The sequence below is a fragment of the Bos javanicus genome, chromosome 18, assembly GCF_032452875.1.
Source record: "Bos javanicus breed banteng chromosome 18, ARS-OSU_banteng_1.0, whole genome shotgun sequence".
Classification (NCBI taxonomy): Eukaryota; Metazoa; Chordata; class Mammalia; order Artiodactyla; family Bovidae; genus Bos; species Bos javanicus.
The window spans coordinates 21,555,693-21,574,658 of record NC_083885.1 but is presented as its reverse complement, the minus strand read 5'-3'; the positions used below and the strand labels follow the sequence as shown (position 1 = coordinate 21,574,658).

The 18,966-nt window shown below is 41.6% G+C and overlaps 1 long non-coding RNA gene across 1 annotated transcript; it reads right to left on the bottom strand.

Moving 5' to 3' along the window:
• Positions 1–3,875: 3,875 nt before the first annotated feature.
• LOC133229844 (uncharacterized) lies at positions 3,876–18,578 on the bottom strand. Its single transcript, XR_009730658.1, has 4 exons — positions 18,537–18,578; positions 15,262–15,437; positions 10,623–10,703; positions 3,876–4,420 (listed from the first exon to the last, which is right to left on the bottom strand). It is a non-coding gene; the product is annotated as an uncharacterized LOC133229844 (long non-coding RNA).
• Positions 18,579–18,966: the final 388 nt, after the last annotated feature.

Sequence of the window (18,966 nt, the reverse complement as noted above, 5' to 3'; positions counted from 1 at the left end):
GAAGATGGGAGTGGATCTGGGAGTTGACTCCAGGTTTAGCATCAAAGTCCATACTCCTGTCCTTATCATTGCCATTCACAGCATCAATAAAGTATATTTAGGCAAGATCTTGGATGACTGTTTTATAGCAGACTAACAAAGGAAGTATGGATCTTTGGAGCACAGGTCTAACTAGCAGGGTCCAACCATGCCTGTTTTCTTTTGTTTAAAAAACTCTGGGCTGGATACCCTGGAAGCTAACTCGACATGCTGCCCTTTTGTTCCTGCTGTTTGCAGAGTGCCCAGTCTTGCCAACTCCAGATCCACAGAACCCGTCCACTGTTTGCTTAATTGTCTAGATCCCTCCTGAGAGCACACCGTGTTCTCCTTCCCTCCTAGTGAGATAGGGGAAGGCTGAATGTGAACAGTCTTTCTTTTTCCTGTTCAAAATGTAGAGAAGCAGTGGAAGCCAGCAGTTGGAAAGAGAGAGTGGCTGCTGCTGCTGCTAAGTCGCTTCAGTCGTGTCCAACTCTGTGCGACCCCACAGACGGCAGCCCACTAGGCTCCCCCATCCCTGGGATTCTCCAGGCAAGAATACTGGAGTGGGTTGCCATTTCCTTCTCCAGAGAGAGTGGCAATTGTCTTAATTAAACCCCCGGAGAATAGGATGGTGGGTAAGACCCTGAAAACAAAGGACCCACCTTCTGATTCTTCTGACCTTACCCCAATCCAAGTGGTCAGAACCGGTGTAATGGGGACAACCAATAACCTTCAGTGTCCCTGCAGTTGCATTGGGATGGAAGCCTATTGTGGAAAATTGGAAACAAATGCAAAGTACTGTGTCAGAGGATATGAGGATAAGTGACGATGATATGCTCACAAGGGCTAAGAGGATATGTTTACCGTATGGACTTTATACAAATGTGTGGGCAGGATTAAGGGAACACAATAAAGAAAGGTGAAGTGCCCCAAGCCAGAGACAGGAAAGAGCAACTGTAAGCCTGAAGGGACTTTGGAAGGGAAAGTTCACCAGACCCTGGAGTGGGAAAGGTACATTAGAGAGCTGAGATATAGGTTGAGGGACATAATCCCTCCCAACCTGTACTGGCAAAGAGGGAGGTCCAGTGTCTCTCTCCTCCCACCTTTGATCATCTGGTGGTGACTTCCCTTGGTTGAATCCAACTAGAAACCACAGAACAAGGACATAGGTTTACAGAATCTCTAAAGATCAGCTTCCAGGACACAGCAGCGTGGAAATGAGTGGAGAATGGGTTTGGAGAGGGGCGGAAAAAGAGACCTTCTAACAGGGGTAGGAGAAAATGCAACAAAAGTCACCCATGATCCCCAGCTTTAGTAACTTGGGTGCCTGCCCCTTAGCTGTGTCTTGGTGATGGCTTTGACAGTCTTCCCCTCTTTGTGTGTCTTTGCCACACTGTGGATCCAGTGCTCCAAACTGTGCCAACTCTTCTCAAGGAGACGAGCACTCCTAGTGAGTATATTTTTATTGTGAAGACATCTGCACCTTCTTGCCAGCCAAAAATAACATATGGAAACATTTCCCACATTTTCACCAGGGGGCACTCACTCCTTTTCCATGGATGGCTAGCAATGTTTTTTTGGAAGTCTTTGCTGGCCAAAACAGAATCCTTTTGTAGCCACAGTGAATGTTGGAATCGGCTCTGTCTGGCCAAATGATGTTTCTGTTTGAAATAATATGACTGGACTCAGAGCATGTCTTAGTAAATGTTTAGATCCAACTTGCGTGTTCCATTTGGAAAGTGCTTTGGGTCTAAACACTGCCTTACTCTTCTCCCACTGAAAGGAACAAAACTGAGAAGACATTGAGAAGATAATTCACATGCTTAATTTGCAGGTGTACTTTTCAGAGCCGAAAGCCCAACCAATCAAAGCACGTGAGCAAATCCTCTCTTTGGGGAATTGCCTTTGTCACCCATCTTCATGATTCATCCTGGTGGATAAATGGAGGCTTCCTGGGGGAAACATGTTTTCTCAAGTATAGATTCTCTTGAACAGAAAGGCATTTGTTTGGTATCATATCAATCCTACTCAGCTATTAAGTATGAAAGTGACATGCTCTTTGTCAAGGGAACTATGCAGATGGTTGAGTAATAAAGCTATGCTTGGGAGTGGGTGGGAGGCCTATGATACATATTTCTAAGAATCTTCTTAAAAGTGCAGATCATGTTTGAGACAATGAAAATAATTATAGCTCTCTGATTCTTTTTACGTGAGCATTATAACTACAGGGAAATATAAATCTATATTAAAATGTGAAGAATGAACAATGATAGGAAAAATTGGCTCCTATTTCCTTATTGGAGTCTTATTAATAGAGACTATATGGTCTATCACTAAATCAATCAATCAAAGGGATAGATTAAATTTGGCTTCTTCTGATAAAAAACAGCTTATCTTTAAATCTGGACACTGTGTGGTGGAACAAATAAGAACAAAAGTTTTGGCAGAAAATCAATTTGGATTTGAGTCCTGGCTCCATCATTTCTTATCTCTGAGACCTTGGGAAGGTATTTAATGCTTGGAGCCTTAGTTTTCTAATATATAAAATGGGGGACGTTAAATTCTACTTAATAGATTGATGTCAAGATTAAAAAAGACACCACCAGTTAAGTGTCTGGCACATAAAAACACTCAGTATTTAATGGATATTGTCATTATTTTTATAATAAAACAATCACATTAGAAATTTAGAGATAACCCATAATAAAGAAATCACCACATGGATTGAAATAATTCATTGCTAGACTTTTTTTCCCCCAATTAACTGTAGTAGCCAGCCATGGTAGTGCTAATTAGTTATTTAAAAAACAACAGCTGTTTGAGAGAATTTACTGTCATAAAGCATAGGCTCCCAGAGCTAGGAGGACTAACAGATTCATCTCATCCAAACTTCTTTTAAGATGAAGGGGATTATTTTAAAAATCTTCATAGTAAAACTGGTTTGTCTGCAGAGCCATAAATTGGAAGTATAGGCAAATAATTGCAGTTCCTTATGGATTTAAAAACTGTGATTTTTGTGTTACCTCTTTCCTGAAAACTCAGTGAGAGGAAGAATGATTTCTTTTTATTTGCTGTATTCCAGCTGACGAATAAGTTTATTTTCATTGCTTTCTGTACACTTTGGAAACATGCTTGGGATTCTCTTATTTTAGGTTTTAATGGAAACTGAAAAATAAAATTTGATTAAAGAATTCTTTTAGGGAGCTCAGAGAATAAGCTGAGAAGATCAAAATTACCAGGACCATTATTTCTGCCTGATTGAGCTGCTTAAATAGTGTTTATTCATTTGAACATACCCTTGTCCTTAGGATGTATCGAGAAGAATAAGGTTTTTCTGGGGTTTGCCCAACTCATGATCATGCGTTTTTGTGTCTCTGTATGGGACAGGCAAAAGCCCAACTGGCCCACACGTTCTCATCTTAAATAGATATGAATCCTGGTCTTGCTGATTTTTGTACTAATAAAAGCAAAAAGAGAACAACAGACTAGTCTACGGCTGATTTTTTTCTTCAATGTCACCTACTATGTCCAGGGTTTCACCTATTCTAGTCCTATTTGACCTTCCAGTTTGACTGATACGTGTTCTGGAATCTACTCACTGAAAATACATTGCCGCTGGTGGCTCAGACAGTAAAGAATCTGCCTGCAATGTGGGAGACCCAGGTTTGATCCCTAGGTCAGGAAGATCCTCTGGAGAAGGGAATGGCTACCCACTCCAGTATTCTTGCCTGGAGAATTCCATGGACACAGGAGTCTTGGCAGGCTACAGTCCATGGGATCCCAAAGAGTCAGACGCGACTGAGCAACTAACACTTTTCTCATATAGCATCTGTCCTGCTAAATGTCAAATAATGAACCAAGTTGAGATTCTAGCATAATCTCACAACTCATTCCCGGAGAATTTTCTCAGTTGAAGATAATATCTCTCCCTTCTAAGAATATCTAATAATCCATTTATTCTGCTCTTAAGGTATTTTTAGTTTTCTACACACATGATTATAACTTCTTAATAAACATTGATTTGTAACGTTATAATAATAAAACATTCTTGTTCTAAAATCTTCAAAAATGCAGATGTAAATTGGAAAATAGGATGTCTCTCCACTCCATGACCCTTCTCACAGGTAATCTCTATTGAGGTATGGGGCGTAGCCTTCATGACATTTTCCTATGCATTTACACGATGGGTGATTAGCGTCACTGTCTATGCGGGCCTGGCATAGACATACAGAAATAACATAAATGAGTGATGGAAGTGGGGAGTAAAACAGTGGGGCAGAGTAGGGGCGGAAGTCCTAGTGATGCATGCGCAGTAGTTACCCAGCAGCTCTGGCCAGTTACCATCATGTGGAATGACAGACAGGTCCAGTGTGGCAAAAACTTTTGATTTTTCAAGAGAAGCCTGAAATAGAGATTTTGAAGAAGTTCTTAATTTTCAACTATTGACAATTAATTCAAATATTTTATAGTCACTCGTGAAGTTAAACAAAACATACCCGAGGCTTGATGTGGCTGGAGGATGCTGTGCGTACTGTTTGACTTGCACCCTCCCCCACTATTAGCATACTACTGAACTATCTGTACTACTGCAAGAACCATTTCCATTATCCCTCTAGGCTAACTGCTTTTTCAAAGGCAAGCCCCTTTCCTTACTCATCTTTGTATCCACTCCATAGACAAACAACGCACCTTTCTGCAGACCTTGGGCACCTGTTGTGCCCAAGATGACTCCCAAACTGAAATTAATGAAAAAAGCAAGAACAAAACCCAAACCCAAACAATAGGAACAATGAACAAAACTGAGAATAACAAACAATAGTAAGTCAACCTAGGGGGAAAAAAGTGTAATTGAGGACTTCATGGTAAAAATCACCTCTAAGGATGTCACTAATAATGGTCAGTGTAGGCATATTAATACAGTAACTTGTGTGCAAGCGCGCACGTGCGAGTGTGTGTATGTGTGTGTGTGCTCAGTTGAGTCTGACTCTTTGTGACCCCTAACTAAGGGGTTAATAGATGATTGGCCCTCCTGTGGGGTTAATATCTCCTCTCCTGTATTGGGCTCCACTAACAAAGCTTCTGTCTGCCCTGTAGGTAGATCATGATCTTTCTCACCTCTAGGTCTTAGCACAGGTTGCCTCGAATGTCTCTCCTACCCCTCTTGTATCTGGCTGGCTCCTATGTAATTTTCAGGTTTCACTTTGCTCTATAAAACCTTCTATGACTTTCCAAACCCAGGTTAGATGTCTTTCCTTCTGCGTTCCCATGCATTTCCCAAGAAACACCACAGAATATTTCTTGCTATGTTCCTAATGGCATTTGCTGGTTGTAGTTCCCCCTGGACTGTGAACTGCAGGAAGCCACTATTGGGGTCTCTGACTACTAGTTCAATGCTTAATATATACTAGATGTTCGTGCTTTATATATTGCTTTCTAAATTTCAGATACCCAAACTAAACTTTTATACTCACTTTTGCCAAGCAAGTTAACATACTGAGTTAAATGTCTCAAACGTTTCCAAGTTAAAAACTCGAAATCTGGTTAATTTATTTATAAATATTCTGTAGACTACCTGTAGACCTATTTTTCTTGACTTATGACGGAGTTACATCCCAACAAGCCCATCGTAAGTGGAAAGTATCATGTTGAGATGCATTTAATGCATCTAACTTACCAAGCCAGGCTTCAGCAATATGTGAACCGTGAACTTCCAGATGTTTAAGCTGGTTTTAGAAAAGGCAGAGGAACCAGAGATCAAATTGCCAACATTTGCTGGATCATCAAAAAAGCAAGAGAGTTCCAGAAAAACATCTATTTCTGCCTTATTGATTATGCCAAAGCCTTTGACTGTGTGGATCACAATAACTGTCGAAAATTCTGAAAGAGATAGGAATACCAGACCACCTGACCTGCCTCTTGGGAAATCTGTATGCAGGTCAGAAAGCAACACTTAGAACTGGACATGGAACAACAGACTGGTTCCAAATAGGAAAAGGAGTAAATCAAGGCTGTATATTGTCACCCTGCTTATTTGACTTATATGCAGAGTACATCATGAGAAATGCTGGGCTGGAAGAAGCACAAGCTGGAATCAAGATTGCTGGCAGAAATATCAATAACCTCAGATATGCAGATGACACCACCCTTATGGCAGAAAGTGAAGAAGAATTAAAGAGCCTGTTGATGAAAGTGAAAGCGGAGAGTGAAAAAGTTGGCTTAAAGCTCAATATTCAGAAAACGAAGATCATGGCATCTGGTCCCATCACTTCATGGGAAATAGATAGGGAAACAGTGGAAACAGTGGCTGACTTTATTTTCTGGGCTCCCAAATCACTACAGATGGTGATTGCAGCCATGAAATTAAAAGATGCTTACTCCTTGGAAGGAAAGTTATGATCAACCTAGACAGCATATTAAAAAGCAGAGACATTATTTTGTCAACAAAGGTCAGTCTAGGCAAGGCTATGGTTTTTCCAGTAGTCATTTATGGATGTGAGAGTTGGACTATAAAGAAAGCTGAGCACGGAAGAATTGATGCTTTTGAACTGTGGTGTTGGAGAAGACTCTTAAGAGTCCCTTGCAAGGAGATCCAACCAGTCCATCTTAAAGGAGATCAGTCCTGGGTGTTCATTGAAGGACTGATGTTGAAGCTGAAACTCCAATATTTGGCCATCTGATGCGAAGAGCTGACTCATTTGAAAAGACCCTGATGCTGGGAAGGATTGAAGGCAGGAGGAGAAGGGGACGACAGAGGATGAGATGGTTGGATGGTATCACCAACTCAATGGACATGGGTTTGGGTGAACTCCGGGAGTTGGTGATGGACAGGGAGGCCTGGCGTGCTGCGGTTCATGGGGTCGCAATGAGTTGGACACGACTGAGTGACTGAACTAAACTAAACTTACTGAATATGTGCTCGAAACGCATTAGCCTGCAGTTGGGCAAAACCATCTTATATGATGTCTGTTTTGTAATAAAGTGCTGAATATCTCATGTAACTTATTGAATACTGTACTAACAGTGAAAGCGGAAATGGTTGTATGGGTACAGAGTCGTCGTAAGTGTATCAGTTGTTTACCATCATGATTGCATGTCTGACTGGGAGCTGTGACTTGCTGCCACTGCCCAGCATCACAAGAGAAGATCGTACCACATATGGCTAGCCTGGGGAAAAGATCCAAATTCAAAATTTGAAGTACGGCTTTTACTGAATTTGTATTGCTTTTGCATCATTGTAAAGTCAAAAAATCATAAGTTGAAACATTGTAAGTTGGGGACTGTCTGTACTTGAAAAATACTGTGTGTAAAAATAAACAGTACAACCTGAGTCAAAGTATTGTCAGTTCAACCAATGTCAGTTTCCTGGTTTTGATGACATTTACAGTTATATAAAATGCAATCTTTGGGTGGAACTGGGTGGAGGGTATATGGGAACACTTTTAATATTTTTGTGATTTCGTGTGAGTTTTAAACTCTTTCAAAATAAAAGTTATTTTTAGAAAGAATCTTCCCAACTTAAACAACTGCAGGTAATCATAAAATTCCACAGCCCCCGAATGATTTTGCTTAGTATTGTTAAAATACTGTGTACTAAGTGCAAAACTATAAAATGAAACAGAAAATATGAGTGGGAGAGGATGTAAATCAGCGGTTCTCAGACTTTGGGGATTCATGGCACACTCTTAAATATTAGAATTTTGGCAGCCCTCCTGGAGTGATTAAGAGACTAAAAAACAACTTTTAAACAAATTGGCAATGATTACAATGTCATCAACCATGGTATCACAATATCGTCCAGTGCTTATAAAGCAATTAGTAGTCACTCTTCCATACCACCCTGCTATTTGAGTAGAGTTGTTTACTGCCTTGACGGTACTCTCTTAAGTACCCCAAAGCTCTTGCCCATTTGACCTTATACTTGGCTCTTCATTCACAGTAGGTTATATGCTGTGCTTAGTTGCTCAGCCATGTCCGACTCTTTGGGACCCCATGGACTGTAGCCTACAAGGCTCCTCTGTCCGTGTGGATTCTCCAGGCAAGAATACTGGAGTGGGTTGCCATACCCTCCTCCAGGGGATCTTCCCAACCTAGAGATCAAACCCAGGTTTCTCGAGTTGCAGGTGGATTCTTTACCATCTGAGCCACGAGAATATTGGAGTGGGTGACTACCCACTGGATACGTTTGCCATACTCTGCTCCAGGGGAGCTTCCCCACCCAGGAATCGAACTGAGATCTTCAAAATTGCAGGCAGATTCTTTACCAGCTGAGCTACCAGGGAAGCCCTCACAGTAGGTTGGACCATCTCTATGTTTTCCTGCCTGCTCAGCTAAACTGTCCATCAAACAGATGCTACTGCAACTGTATCCTTTTTCAGCTGTGCCCCCATTAAAAAAATGTCACATTCAGCAAAATCTGGTTGTTTCTCTGTGCCAGACTGATGGTTCATTAGTATGCAATATGCAATAGTTGAGAGTCACTGGTCTAGATACTATACATAGACAATCTACTAATGTTCGTGGCTAATGCAAATTATTTTTATAGAGTCCAATTAAAACTTTATGTCTTTTGTGGCTATTTTAGACTTTTCCTTTTCCTTTAACTCAGCCTACACTATGTATTCTAACATGTGATTTGCAAACTTTTTGTCATTTTGTAATTCTTCATTAAATCTATGTTTTCTCATTCTGGTAAGAACTTGTAAGTTTCATGAAGACAGGAGAACCATCTGCTACTTCTTTTGTGTCACTTCTCCCTTGGCTCTTGAGTGAGTTCAATTCCATTCTATCTGTTGATTCTTTAAAAAAAAAACCAGTAGGGAGATTTATCTAGATTAGGTGATTTAAACAAAAGCAAGAAAACTTTTATCTTGCCTATGGCAAACTTGTGATTAAAAAAATTTCCCCAACTGTTATGTAGAAGATACTATCTAGAGAATGAAAAGACAAGCCACAGACTGGGAGAAAGTACTTGCAAAAGACACATCTGATAAGGGATTGTTATCCAAAATACACAGATAGCTCTTAAAACTCAACAGTAAGAAAACAACCCAATTGAAAAATGAGCCAGAGACCTTAACAAATACTTCACCAGAGAAGACCTACAATTGGAAGATAAGCATATGAAAAGATGCGTCACATCATATATCATCAGGGAAATGCAAATTAGAGCAACGAGACACCACTACACATTTATCAGAATGGCCAAAATCTAGAATACTGACGATAACAAATGCTGACAAGGATATGGAGCAACAGGAACTCTCATTCACTGGTGATGGGAATGTGAAATGGAATAGCCACTTTGAAAGACAGTTTGGGAGTTTCTTACAAAACTAAACACACTCTTAACCATATGATCCAAAAACCTCTCTCCTTAGAATTTACCTAAAGGAGTAAAAAACTGAGAACCACATCAAAACTGGAACACAATATTTATAGAAGCTTTATTCATAGTTACCAAAACTTGGAAGCAACCAAGGTATCTTTCAGTAGGTGAATGAATAAATGGATATATACAGACCATTGAATGTTATTCAGTCCTAAAAAAAATGAGCTATCAAGACATGAAAAGACTTGGAGGAAACTTAAATTGATATTACTAAGTGAAAGAGGCATATATGAAAAGGCCACCTACTATATCAGTCCAACTATATGACCTTCTGGAAAAGGCAAAACTATGTGGAGAAGGTAAAAAGATTAGTGGTTGTGAGGAGTTAAGGATGAAGGAGGGATGAACAGGTAGAGCATAAAGGATTTTTGGGGCAGTGAGAATGTTCTTACAATACTCTATGTATGATACTCTAATGGTGGATTTATGTCATTAATGTTGTTGTTGTTTTAGTCACTAAGTTGTGTTCAACTCTTTGAGACCCCGTGGACTGTAGTCCACCAGGCTCCTCTGTCCTTGAGATTGCCCAGGCAAAAATACTGGAATGGGTTGCCATTTCCTTCTCCAGGGTATCTTCCCAACCTAGGGGTCAAACCTGCATCTCCTGCTTGGCAGACAGATTCTTTACCACTGAGCTATCTGGGAAGCCCATGTGTCATTATATACTTGTCCAAACCTGCAGAATATATAGCACCAACAGTAAACTCTTCCCAGTGGAGGGCATTGCTAATGAGGGAGACTATGCATATGTGTGGGCAGAGGGTCTATAAGAAATCTCTGCAACTTCTTCTCGATTTTTCTGTGAATCTAAAACTGCTCTAAAAAATAGTCTTAAAATGCAGACAAAATTCTGGTCAATACAGCCACATGACCTTCAAGAAAAGCATTCTGTAGTTACAATATTCACTTATTCCTTCCATAACTGTTTGTGGATCATGTACTATAGTGCCTTCCAGTGAGTAGGCTCTGAAGATATTGGAGGAGCAAGATAGATGAGGTTCTTGCTTTCATGGAGCTTACACAGGGTCTCCTTCCTCAATGGGACCCTGAAACCAACACATTTCAGTCTCAAGAATGTGGGCTATGCATACAGAAATGCTTCAGTACATATGTGCTTCCTTAGGGCAATTCACCCATATACAACTTGAGAAAGACTCATTATTGTGCCTGTTTGATAATAGAGTATATCGAATTCAGAATCTTTAGAACACGTTACCCAGCTGGCTGATCCATGCTTCTGATTTTCTTCATTTTGCATATAGCTTCATTTTTTTTTTCTTTTCACATCCATCCCTTCCTGTGAATATATAATAAAGTGGTATCCAATTGCACATGCTGTTTATTAGCTTGCTTCTCAAAACCCCCATATATTGTGGGCCCGTTTCCAAGTCAACAAATATGTGGGTTTACATACACGTTGGAGTCAGAAAGCAGTTCACTCAGGCTCTAAAACCACACTGCTTGGGTTCATGTCCCTACTCCAGAATTACTAGCTGTGCTGATCTCGAGGAATTGAATTATCCTCTTAGTGCCCCTAGTCTGCCAATTGGGATGGTGGTGGTGGTGGTGGTTTAGTCACTAAGTTGTGTCCGAGTCTTGCAGCCCCATTGACTGTAGCCCTCCAGGCTCCTCTGTCCACGGGATTATCCAGGAAAGAATATTGGAGTGGGTCCCCCTTTCCTTCTCCAGGGGATCTTCCTGACCCAGGGATTTAACTTGCATCTCCTGCACTGCAGGCAGATTCTTTTCCACTGAGCCACCAAGGAAGCATCTAATTGTGATAGTAATATGACCTAATTCATTGTGTTGCTATAAGGATTAAATGAGAATGACTGTACAGTACAGTATAAAGACTCAATGATTTTAACTACCTTTCTATAGGATTGTTTTCAAACCTGTTTAAAGCAACCTTGTAAGAAAATCTTTTGCAGAGACCTACCTAAGTGAAGTGGTCCTGGAGAAGACTCTTGAGTTTCCCTTGGACAGCAAAGAGATCAAACAAGTCAGTTCTAAAGGAAATCAACCCTGAATATTCATTGGAAGGACTGACACTGAAGCTGAAGCTACAATACTTTGGCCACCTGATGCAAAGAGCCGAATCATTGGGAAAGACCCTGATGCTGGGAAAGATTGAGGGCAAGCGGAGAAAGGGACAACAGAGGATGAGATTGTTAGATAGCATCACTGACTCAATGGACATGAGTTTGAGCAAACTCCCGGAGATTGTGAAGGACAGGGAAGCCTGGCATGCTGCTGTCCATGGGATTGCAAAGAGTCAGACTTGACTTAGTGACTGAACACATCCACAAACACAGTGAGGCTAGGGAGAGGATCCAGAGTGTCCAATGCCTAGAGGTATTCCAGAAAAGTGGTTCTTTTGTTTCAGTGTATCTCATCACCAGCTGGAGACCCTGATGGAAATACAGAGGTTCAGATCTGATTTTCCTTCAGTGAGCTTGGGCCTCTGTGATCTTTATTACCTCCCCAGGTGAATCCCCAAGCGGTCCACAAAGAAATTGACAATCATAGCTCTACAAGTCTCTGAAACACTTTCAAAGCCATTGATCCATATCATAATTTGTAATGGCCACTTAAACTTCACAGAATGAATACAGACTGATCTAGTTAAACACTCCACTATTGATGGGTATTTAGGTTGTTTGCATTCTTTTTTTTTTCAGTTGCAACAGTTGCTGCAGTAAATGTTCTTACACACCCATATTCTCTGTACATGTGTGAATGTCTGCAAGATAGATTTTTGGAAATGAAATTGCTGGGCCCAGAATATGCATGCTTTAAATTTTGATAGATATTGCCCAACTGCCCTCTGAAAGGTTATATCAATTTACTCTCCTGCCAACAGTGCTGAAGAGGGTACCTCTCTCCTTACCCTGTCATTTTTCTTTTGACTCAGGTTTTAACATTGTTTATTTTAGGGCACTGATGAAATCCACATCACTGATGAATGGATCCGTAAGCACCCAACTGATTACCTTTCAGGAACACATTCAGCAGCCCCACTGATACTTCAGAAATTTTCTTATCAGTGGCCTCCTCTATCACACAGCCAAGGCCACTAAATCTATATGCTTATCTTGGTATCTCGGGTGTACTCAAACATATAAGGAATTTTGCTGCTTCTCCTGGTTTCAGGCTGAGTTTTCTGTTTTCTGTGAAAGAGGTTATTATTTATAGCCAAGAAATTCTGAAGTCAAAAAATATAATTCTCCCATTGTTGAGTTCCTGGATGCCTTTCTCCGATCAGAGCCGTATCTCTGAGTAACACATCATGGGAGTGACAGCTCTCTGGTGATTTAGGAGCCTGCCAGATCATTAGAGCATTACCAATGTAAGGATGTATTAGTGTAACACATCATCAGCGTGTTATCGCTCTGTGATGAATTGCTCCAAATCAGAACAATGGCCTAAAGAAACTATGAATTCTTTTAGAGTTACAAATGAAATCTTTTTTTTTTCAATAAGGAATAAATAAATATGAATGTTCTTTTTTCACAGTGAAGAGGGGTTTAAATCATGTATTTTTGATCTTTTGATTATCCTTTGGTTATTGTCTAGTTTGAGCTAGAGATGGGGTCTCCAGGCCAGATAGGTGGGAGATTTTCTAGCTATGAAATTAATTACTTGTGCCGAGGGAAGGTGAGCATTGGGAAGAAAAGGTTTTCTTCACTGCAATACTTGGGGGATATTTTCCTCTACATTGTGGGATATCTGTGAATATGGGGCTTTTCATTTGTGCATTTGCTTTTAAAAGGGATCTCCTTGAAAGCAGAGACCATCTTTTTAGTAGCTTGGTCAGCCACCACAGTGCCTGAATGCTGTGTATTGAAATCTTAGAGATGGAGAAGAGAATGTATTGCTTCAAAGCCAAATGTTCCCACCATTGGAGTCATTCTTTTGCCTAAAAATAGTCCCTTCAGAGGCTTCCCAGGTGACACTAGTGGTAAAGAACCAAGCTGCCAATGCAGGAGATGTAAGAGATTCAGTTTCGATCCCTGGGTCAGGAAGATTCCCTGGAGGAGGGCAAGGCAACCCACTCCAGTATTCTTGCCTGGAGAATCCCATGGACAGAGGAGCCTGGCGGGCTACAGTCCATAGTGTTGCACAGAGTCAGACATGACTGAAGCCACTTAGCACAGCATAGCACAGCAGTCACTTTAGAGGGCTTCCCAGGTGGCTCAGTGCTAAAGATGTAGATTCGATCCCTAGGTTGGGATCCTGGAGCCTGGCGGGCTACAGGGCATGGGTTGCAAAAGAGTTGAACACGACTGGGCATTTAAACAACAATAACAACAGTAGCTTTAGAATGGGCTCTTTGGGGACCTTCCTGGTGGTTGAGTGGTTGGGACTTCACCTTACAATACAGGGGTTGTATGTTCAATCCCTTATTGGGGAGCTAAAATCCTATGCTCCTTAAGGCCAAAACATCAAAACATAAAACAGGAGCAACATTGTACCAAATTCAATAAAGGCTTTAAAAATAGTCCACATTAAAAAAAAAAAAAAGCTTTTTAAAAAATGAATGGGCTCCTTAAAGTGGAATTGTGCCAACATGAGGAATGAGAAGGGTCTTGCCCAATGGCTCAGCAGGTAAAGAATTCGCCTGCAATGCAGGAGACATAGGAGCCCACAGGTTCCATCCCTGGGTTGGGAAGATCCCCTAGAGGAGGAAATGGCAACCCACTCCAGTATTCTTGCCTGGGAAATCCTATGGACAGGGGAGCCTAGTGGGCTGCAGTCCATGGGGTCGCAGAGTCAGACACACTGAGTGATTATGTCTGCATGCACGAGGGGTGAGAGGTGCATGAACTCTCCAATGCTAGCAAGAGCAAAAAAGACTTCTAAGGGAAGGAATAGAATGTAAGTGACCACTGTCTTATGATTTTACTTAAGATGGTTAAAGCCATGGGCTGTAGAAGTAGCCTGACTTGGGTTTGAATCCTTGCTTAATCACTTCCTAGTTTGGGCAAGGGACTGGACCTCTTTGAGCCAGTTTCTCCATCTGTAAAATGGGGATGCAACTAGTAACTGCCTTGGGGGATTATTGTGATGATTAGATGAGTTATGGCTTGGAAAGGGCTATGATACAGTGCCTGGAACACAGGAAGTGCCTCACACGTACAACCACAGTGGCTGTTGTTATCGTCATGGTTTTGAAATTTGCTGCCAGAAGAGAAAAAGCCTTGGTATTTTAAGAGCTCTCAGGGTGAGACTCATAGTATTTTCAGACCCATAGCATTTACTTTCCATGTTTCCTAGCTAAATACTTTACCTTCTCTGAATTAAGATGCTGCAGCGCTCACATTGAAAGACATACTTTCAAATGGGATCTTCCAAGAAACCACAAGTCCCTGGAGCAAACTTCCTTATAACCAAGTTCCAGACACGAGGAGAGAATTTGGAAGTGGCCATTGGCATAAAAGGCAGCCTGTACAATTTAAAAATGATGAAGTTTGAGGTAAATAACACCCCGAAACTTCTGCTGTTGGTATTACTGTGAGGTGGGCACTGTGCTAAGTCTACTGCCTTGGGTCCCATCAATAATCGGATGAGATAGGCATTCATAATCCCACTCAGCAGATGAGAAAAGTAAGTCTCAACATGGTCAGGGAACTTGCCCAAGGACACATGGCCAGAAATATGTGGAACCAGAATCTCATCAAAATTTTCTGATTCAAGAACCCAAGGTCTTAAGTCTTACACATTTTTGGGGAAAACACACATTTCACATTCACTGGGTAGTTCTGCACGTTTTGAGGTGTGCAGCCCACCTCGAGCATTCTTTGAAATAAATACAAATGGAAAACACCAAAAAAAAAAAAAAAAATCAACATCACCATCACAGAGGATAGCAGAAACACTGGTCACCCTGCAGCCAGGCAGTCAGTGCAGCCTGAGTTCACCTAATCCAATGGAGCCTTCCAGGGGAGGTGTTCAAGGCTGCACTTGACTTTCGCCACCCTCTGCAGCCCTCTGCTCATTGTTCTCAGCCTTTGTAGGAATGACATGCAAGCTAAAGATAAGCAAAGATGGATTATAAAAAGGGTCCTCCCATTTCTGCCCCCTCCTTCCTCCTTCCTCCTTCCAAGCAATTTGCAAAGAACAGTTCTGTCCCCATCAGGCATCACAGCACAGACTTCTGATCAACTTAATTCTGCAGCATGCTGCCAAAGGTTCATGCATCAGCACGTCAAATTTGGGGTTCTGAGAAAGAGCAATGATCTTCTGTGGCTACTGATTTTGTTTAAAAAACACCTTCAAATGGAATAAACACATCAATGCCAGAGACAGTGTTACAAATCACTTCAGTGATTTTTTAATTTCTGGGGGTAGGTAGAAAGTAAGTTCATTAAAATGAGTTTTTCCTAATTGTCGGGAGACCTGTTTTCTTTGGAACGGTTTTGGGAGGCTGAGGAGGCCACTGTTTCCCTTGATTTTTTTTAATTTTATTTTTTGCAGTTGTTTTGGAGGACAATTTTCCCTGACATCTAGCTGGTTGTTTTATGGCTTTAAGAAATATATTGGTTTATTCATCTGTTGCAACTATAATAATATTGCCATTGGAGTCCAACTCAGTAATAAATCAGGCCATTCCTTTCCACTCTATACAAATAATTAAAATAAAAATCGACTGTGCCAGTGAATTTGTTCTACAAGCAGAATAGAATTGGGTGCTATAAGTCTAGATATTTGGGCTGACACAGGACTGTATATCTTAAAAATAAGAAACCAAAAGGTGGGAAAATAAGACCTTATTTCATTATGTGCAATTTATAACATTTATCTTGAAGATAAAGTTTCCTTCCTCTGTTGCCTATTAACTAGAAGCCAGAATTGGAATACTGTGGAGGGTTCATGGCATTACACGCTCTCCCCACTCCCTCCTCTTCAACCCCTCCCTGCTTTTTTCATTCCTCGTTTCCTTCATCATTAAAAAAACAAGTTGAGGTTCGTTATTGGAGCTCTAGAAATAAGGGCCTGTTATTTATGCATTCATGCTCACATGTCATCTACAGTTTTATTCCTATACTACATTTTTTTCCTGAAAAGAATTAAGGCAGCTTGCAAAAACACATAATTCAAAATAAAGTAAAAATGAGTGAGTCAGAAAAATTGGTGGAAAGGGGGAAATTGGTTCAGAAGAATAAAATGAAGGCGTGCAATTGACCCACACAAGATATGCTATGAAGTCTGGCATATTTTGAGAGGAAAGCCATGATTTGGCTTGGAGGCTTCTTTTGGGTTAATGGTAATTCCCAGTAAACATTAGATTGGGTATGTGCTCAGTTGTGTCCGATTCTTTGCGACCCCATGGACTGTAGCCCACCAGGCTCCTCTGCATGTGGGATTTTCCAGGCAAGAATACTGGAACAGGTTGCCATTTCCTACTCCAGGGGACCTTCCCAACCCAGGGAGAGAACCCACATCTCTTGTGCTTCCTGCATCGGCAGGCAGATTCTTTACCACTGCACCACCCGGGAAGCCCAACCACTAGATTAGAAACACATTGATGACTCAGGAAAAGCCAAACTGAGACTGGTATTGACATCAGAGAGATTTTCCAAGAGGACGCTATAACTGAGGGGCAAGAGTCTTCAACAACATCCTTAAGAAACCCAACCAAGCAGCTAGGCTTTTTCTTATACTTGTACCTCCCTGAAGGACAATGGCACAGCACCAAAGGGCAAAAACATTTCTATGGGAGTCAGATATGAAGCCTAGACAGGCAGTTTCCTCTTGCCCTCCCCTAAGCCAGGAAGAAATCATGGCACACCCATGTAGTGTTTCTCAAACTTCACTGTGCATAAGATCCACCTAGCAAGTTGTTAAACTTCCCATACATGAGAGTAAGACAGGTTTTGCTACAGAAACAAACAGCCCCCAAATCTCATGGGCTAAAAACGACAAAGGTTAATTTCTTGGTCCTACTACACAAGCACTACAGGTCCCCAGTAGTGGGTAGGGTCGGGAGTGGGGGTGTCTCTACTCTCTGGCTTTTGCATTCAGGAATCCAGGCTTTGGGAGGGTCCATCTCCATGTTTCTTCCGTAATTGTCTGGGCACAAAAGAGATCCCATGGACCGTAGCCCACCAGGCTCCTCTGTTCATGAGATTTTCCAGGCAAGAATACTGGAATGTGTTGACATGTCTTTCTGAATGGGATCTTCTCAACCTGGGGATCAGAACACGCATCTCTTACGTCTCCTGCATTGGCAGGCGGACTCATCAGAAAAGACCCTGGTGCTAGGAAAGATTGAAGGCAGGAGGAGAAGGAGACGTCAGAGGACGAGTTGATTGGACGCCATCACCAACTCAATGGACATGAGTTTGAGCAAGCTCTGGGAGTTGGTGATGGACAGGGAAGCCTTGCGTACTGTGGTCCATTGGGTCACAAAGCATCAGACACCACTGAGCGACTGAAATGAACTGAGCACCACCTGGGAAGTGGTGTTCTAGGAGTCTCGATCATCTGCCTTCTGGCTCCCATCACTCTGGGGTCCACGTGCTTGTGCTCAGGCTGAAGTTACCATCTTCTGTGCTGAGTGGGAGGGGGGGTTCTTACTTTCCGTAGAAGAACTCAGAGATGTATATCAGATTGCTCCCCACATCTCCTCTGAGGGGGAGCTGGGACCCTGCCCCTTCCCTGGACTATTGTTTCTTGACTGCCTTTCTTTGTTTCTGCATTAAGAGCTATTGTTTATCCCTCAGGAATCTGCCATGAGGATTTCCCTGAGTGGCCTTTAGATATGTGCTGAGTGTGTAGCGCATTGTGGTAACATGCTGACAATACCTGCCCTGTAGTTATTCTGTGGAAACAGCTAGTCCTAGACCAGAATGTGTTTAATGGTCATGTATTCCTGAGAGTGGAGAAGGAAATGGCAACCTGCTCTAGTATCCTTGCCTGGAAAGTCCCGTGGACAGAGGAGTGTGGTGGGCAACAGTTCATGGGGTATGGAAGAAGAGTTGGAGTTGACTTAGTGACTAAACCTTCACAACAGTTCTTGATAGTAGAACTCTTGAAGAGCTCTTGAAGAGCCTAATAAGGACCCCCGTGATTTCAAGATGCCTCCCCTTCGAAAGGAAAGTAGATGTGTTACCTATAGTATACTTACAGATTGGGCCAAGATTTTCCTCGTTGAGTAATCTTTGTTCTGTTGTGACAACATAAGGTCCCAGAGTTCCAAGGCATAAACCAGAAGTTCTTAACTAGATGTAAGAGAAGGAATCACCTTAGATCTTTGGGGAAAAGTCACATGCTTGAAAACTCTAGGCTGATTCCTGGACTTCTCTGTTTATTCATTTATTTATTTATTTTTATTTTTTAAATTAATTTTATTTTATTTTTAAACTTTACATAATTGTATTAGTTTTGCCAAATATCAAAATGAATCCACCACAGGTATACATATGTTCCCCATCCTGAACCCTCCTCCCTCCTCCCTCCCCATACCATCCCTCTGGGTTGTCCCAGTGCACCAGCCCCAAGCATCCAGTATCATGCATCGAACCTGGACTGGCATCTCGTTTCATACATGATATTTT